Genomic DNA, 6,000 nt, shown 5'->3' with positions numbered 1-6,000 from the left:
CTTATGTCCGTTTCATCAAAATAAGCGCACATCTCCTGGGGAGCAAAGATTGAATCCACACGAGGAATATTAGCTCATCTCTCTCTGTTTGGAAAGAGACCTTAGATCCTCGCGCAAATCCGCATCCCGGGGAGGAAGTCATCAAAAAGCCGAACGTGCTTTGAAATCAACTCGGCTTTTTGCAGGAGGCGAAAGCAGGAAAGCGACCGCTGCCAGGCACACTCCCGATTTCCCCTCGTAATCTCTCTCCTGGACGCGACATTGACAGGTTTATGGCGCTCCGCGTTAAAGTCGGCCTCGAACCGCTTTGTGCGCCGAAAAGCGCACAGAGCTGCGCGTAATCGCCCTGGTAATCAACGGCTCGTCTAGAGAAGCCTTTGCCATGGTTTTAAAAAGAAACATTCTCTGTTTTCTAGGCATGTGTCATGAATGGCAGCTGAGCCAAGCAGCCCCTATGATTAGGGCTGGGCGAGTCAGTCGAGGAAATAAAGCGATTGTTGACACCAGGCTTGAGAGCCAAGGCAGGCTGGGAGCCTCAGCCATGGTCTCGCATTCCTCTCTCCAAATCTGGCACCCCCGTATCACGCGCAAAGGTGCTGAGAGGCGGCCTTCGTTTTCTCTGGCTCAGATGCGTAAGAGCGCAATGTTGCAATGCTGGCGATCTATAGCTGGGAATAAGTCAAGGCGACCTGCTTTTTGCTGCTGTGTAAACAGGATCGGGGTGCACGTGGTCCAGCTTGGGCTGGGTCGTGCCTCAGATATTTAAAATCTAGCTTCCCACTGGTAACGTGGATTATCCTCACCTCAAGTGCTCAGAGGTTTTCCACGAAAATGAAAATAGTATATTAGCAGCTTAAAGGGTGCAGGGTGAAAGGAATACGCAGCTAGGTCAATTAGGATCGAAGCTGGTTTGGGGGAAAACGCATGAAAACTCACTATTTCCTAAGAAACAGAATAGGTATAGGCTGGGTAGGAATTGTTGCTAACGTCGTGTATGCAACGCTTCCAAATCCAGGGGTGGCGGCAGCGCAGTGGAGGCAGAGCAAACGACTTTTCGGCTGTCAAGTTTTGCCCGCTTGTCAGGGAGTAAGTCCCACTGAATTCGCTGGGACTTCGGCGGCTTTTCTGGGATGCCCTCTCGGTTCCTTCCACGTCTTCGATGATCAAAGAGCTCGGGCGATAGTTGCAATCAGCTGAAAAAGCTATTAGACAAGTGATTGCAAAGTCCACCAACACCTACACAATGGAACATCCATGTACAGCCGCAGTATACCCGATTGGAGGTGGGCAATCGGGAGGGGTTCGTGCTCTTCCTGTGACCTTCGCGGCGCATCTGGAGGACTGCTGTTTGAACCCGAGTGCTGGAGGAGGTCTCCAATCCTACGCACGCTTCCCTCGGAGTAAGTCCCATTGAACCCCACTGGGAGTCTTGTTCCTGGGCGAATTGGCCACAGGGTTGGCCTGCAGGTGGACCTTCGGTCTGGTCCTGCAGTGGACAGTTCCACCTTTTCTTCATTTGACACTCTCATCTTTTCAGACTCACAATCCGGACTCAGGCAGTGGCTGAAGACTGGAACCATGACTTTTGACTTTATTACAGATCCGACGCACGGGGGTGGGAGGGGGAGGGAGGGAGAGAGACAGAGAGAGAGAAACGGTTCGTGCTGGGCAGAGGCTGTCGAGAAAACGGCAGGAGCCTTTTGGACTGGTGAAGCAGTCGGCCCCAAGTAACGCGCTTACTCTCGGCGTCTTTTGCACGGCTGGAGAGCGTCCAAGCTTTGCTGAGCTGGCCTTCCTCAGCCCGTTTCCCTCCTCCCGACCTGGGAAAGCGACCTTGGCTTGGAGACTAGACTGCAGAGGCCGATTTCCCCCACCCGGGCAAAGGCGGAGGCTTTGCTCACCCTTTCCCAGAGCTAGTCCCGTACTCTGCACCTGGACAACAGCGAAGCAGGATTAGTCCTGGGAAGGTTACTCGGCGAGCCACCAAGAAAACCTGGGTCCATCAAGACTTGGACTTTTGCCAGGTTGGGCAAGCCACCTGGGGAGCCTCGATCTCTTGAGATCCTCTGACTGCTGCACTTCCAAAGAAGTCGCATCTGGGCTCCAGGTGATTTTTAAAATGTATTTTTTGGTCGTTTGTTGTTGTAGTAAATTAACAAAAAGGAGGCATCGTGAAATTGGCCATCCTGAAAAGGAGCTTTGTTAGGGAACCGTGACATTTCAGGATCTTGGCCCAGAGGGAGAATGTTGTGCTCGCCTCCCAAGAGGCTGCGAGGAGCTCCCACATTCCTCCAACGCGACTCGGACCAATGAGGAGCGCCGCCCTGGCTCTGCTGGCGGAGATCCTAAACCGCTGGCTTGGGAACAAGCTCCAAGCTGATTTCAATGGAATTTATTTCCAAGTCCGTGTTGTTATTTCCGATCGGGGTGTTCCTGTTGCATATCCAAGACAGGAACACTTCATGCCCATTAGCTATCCCGTAACACGTTTTAAGCAGCCGTCCATGCTCGCAACTACTGGGTTTTTCTAGACGTCGCCAATGCGTGGCAAAGGGGCGGGATGCGGATTCCAATCCGCCTTAAGGGCTTTGGCTACGGAGCCCCACAGTGCTATTTACGCACAACAAATTAACACCCGAAATAAACCTCTGTGTTTGCAATCAACGTCTTCCAGGAATTAGATTTGTGCCTAGAAATTCTAGAAAATAAGGCAGTCGGACGCGCCACTAATATGCCCCCAAACACAAACAATTATTGCCAGTGGGATTTATATCTTACTAAAAAGTTTTCAAGGCCGAAGTACGCGGACTAACTGAAGTGATGCTGAACTCACTTACTTGGAAGTAAGATCTTTTCAAAGCAGCTGAGCTTACTTAAAAGTAAACCTGCGCATGGTTAGATATATGCCCACTGAAGTCGAGGGTAGAGACTCTTTTTAAATCCCTGGAGATTTAACAGTTTAACTGTGCTATGGAAGAAATCGGGAAAAGTGGATCGCAGCGGCCTTTGCCGTTTTTGGCAACGGGATCATGCGCCTCTTTACTCGTTTGAGTTTAGGATCAAAACAAGGGCTATTCTGGCAAAGCAGACAGACAAATCCAGTTAGATGCGCCATATATATATATATATATATACACACACACGCACCCGATGAACAAATCAATAAATGCGCCCAAATATATTTTATACCAGTAACAAAATTTAATAACTTACAATTCATTGGAATTTAGTATTTCAGGAAGTACTTTTTCTCACCAAGCGAACTTGATCACGTTTCCTCAGAGACACCCCCCCCCCCCCGCCACTGGGTTCAATAAGCAAATGTATTTAAGGTTGCAGCCTAAATTATCCTCTCCGTACATTTCGCGACCACAGATTCATACACAACCCAGTTCAGTCAGTTTTGAACTCTAAACATCCAAATATTTCGGCTTAATCCATGAAAGTCCCGTTTGTTCCTCAGGCCTCCTTACCCTTGTTCCCAAAATGTCCTTTGGGTTTGAAGAATCCTGTATTGTTTGAATAGCAGGGTTTTTTTGTTTTTTGTTTGTTTTTTTGTTTAAATGCATTTTAATATTGTTATAAAAGGAGCAAGCTCTGTGGTGGAACCTAAACAAGCGGAGAAGGTGCTAACCCACCTGAAACTGGTGACACAACCAACGTGCTGTTTAATTGTAGGAGCGTTTTTGTCATTGTTTGGACAAGTCGATCAAGTTCAACGGCAGATTGGCTGCTGACTTCCACGTCTAATTCGCTGGCTTATTTCGGGACCCGTTTGGAAAAGGAGCATTTAAAAATATCCACCCGTCTTCCTTGGTCAGGCTCAGTCCCTTCTCCGCGGATAATCGCAGGCTTACGTTCTAGCAAACCACCGGTAACGAGAAATGCGCTCTTTCCCCGGAGTTCGCCTTCAATGAAACAAGAAAAGAGGAGAGCTGTACGCGCGCATTTTCAGTTCCATAAATACTCGCGCCACCCTGGAAAGGCAAGGCAATAAAATCAGTTCCTTGTCTGTAAGGAATAAGTCGAGGGGAAGGAGATGCTAAGCAGGCAGGGCCAAAACTATAGCCAGAATGCTAACCAGGATGCTAACCTTGCTGCTCAAGAAAAGAGTCGTTGAAAGAGAAAAGGGAGGAGGGCGCCGGCTGGGAACGCATTTTAGGAAATTGACACCAAAGAGTGCCTGGGAAAGGCACCTTGTCAGTTTCATACAAAGCATAGCCACAGAACACCCTAACAGCTAGAAACTATAGACTTTTCTTTAAAGCTGCAAGCTTGCAAGGAATTGCTCCTAAAGGCAGGAGAATGTTCTCAGATAGCGAGGCTGCACGAATATGGAGGAGGGGCGCTTAACGGTTGACCCTAAAAAACCGGTATGATCCTCCCCATATGTACTGCTCTGATCAAGACGACTTGCCCTCGAAAGTACAGTTAACTTTTCAACTATATCTGGTGGTGGGAGGAATTCGGTGCAATAATAATAATATCGAGAGATACGTTGCTAATCATACGATTCTTCCTGGGAAGCTCAGCTGTTGAGAAGAGGGATCGCAGGGAGCATACGCTACAGAAAGAGGCAGTGACTTCCTTCTGACAACAACAACTTTTGCTCACCTGGAAAAGAGGTCCTTATGGGACGCAAGCCCCCTACGGTGCCCCCTAGGCTGCCCGGCTGCCTTGCCCTCCCTCTCTCATCCTTGCTTCCTGTTCCGTTTCCCTCTCACGCGCAGTGCGGATCTTTCGCCCTTTCTTTCAAACAACCTTTTCTCGAGCCCCTTTGTCGCCTGTGGGAGTCCTCCGCCTTCCCTTCTCCACTTGCCCCCCGCTCCCCCGGCGCGAGGCTCTTTTCTTTTCCCTCAGAGCATTAGCTCCGTCGATGGCCATCTCCAAGGGCGCCTAATCGCGGCGGACCTGCGAGCTGAAGGGCTGACGATGCAGCGCAGCAGCTGCGCTTTTCAGCGAACTCAGATCGGCGCCCCGAGCCCTCCGCCGGCCTCGGGAGCAGGGGAGGCCGTTTGCCCGGGAACTAACTAATTCTCTCTCTCTCTCTCTCTCTCTCTCTCTCTCTCGGGGTTATCTCAGGGGACTGTCTCTCTCCCCTCGCGCACACGCTCCCCCTGGCCAAGAGCCGTCTTGCGATCGAGCCGACACCCTCTCGCAGCCGGTTCAGGGACGGCACCATCTCGCGAAACACAGCGAGACATCTGCAGCCCGGACCGTATAAAAAAAGAAAAAAAGCGCGCGGGGTTGGGTTGGGTGGGGGTCTGGCTGGTTGCCTGTCATAGCCGCGGGAATCCGTCCTGAAAAAAGAAGCTTTTCAGAGCTATCTCACCTCCAGCCTCCTCTTGGAAAAGGAAGCGGCCCCGGCTCGCCTCTCTTTGCAAGAGATCTTCTGATCCCGCTTTGCGCATCTCCAGGCTGCGAGAAATGGACATCAGCGGCCTCCGCTTGCCTGCTGGGACCATTTGGGGACATAGATGGAGCAAAGCCAGAGAAAAAAGAAAATAAATGTGGGGTGGGGTTTTTTTGGAGGGTGGGGGGCAAGCAGCTTAGGTCCCGGGCTGATCCGTCCACCCCAATACAGCCAGATGATATTTCCCCCCTTTCCTTCGTAGCTCCCCCTCTCCCTGGTGTAGAGGATCTTGTTTCTGCGCTGCAAAGTCTCTCTCCCCGGCTGTACACCCGCGCGGCCCGATCTTATCAAGAGCCGAGGCCTATAAATCAGGGGAGCTCGTCTGGCGATGGTGGGGGCGCTTTCCAGCATCAGATCCAGGGCGAAGCACAAACTGGGAACGATAGGGCGGGGTGGGGGCTCAAACACGCGCGCACACGCGCGCAGGAGGGCGGAAAGGGGCGACCAGCCAAGTGAAACTGACCAGAGGGAGCCTTGTATCCGTTCTGTTTTTGACTGGGGGACGCGAAAGGGAAATCCCATCCGGGAAGCAGAGCGCGCAGAGCGCAGGCCGTGGAGAGCCGAAGAAGAGCCCCGAGGCGCCCCTG

Source organism: Podarcis cretensis (genome assembly GCF_951804945.1).
Source record: "Podarcis cretensis genome assembly, chromosome: 10".
Classification (NCBI taxonomy): Eukaryota; Metazoa; Chordata; class Lepidosauria; order Squamata; family Lacertidae; genus Podarcis; species Podarcis cretensis.
The sequence above is the reverse complement of the archived record's forward strand: the minus strand, read 5'-3'. Positions refer to the sequence as shown.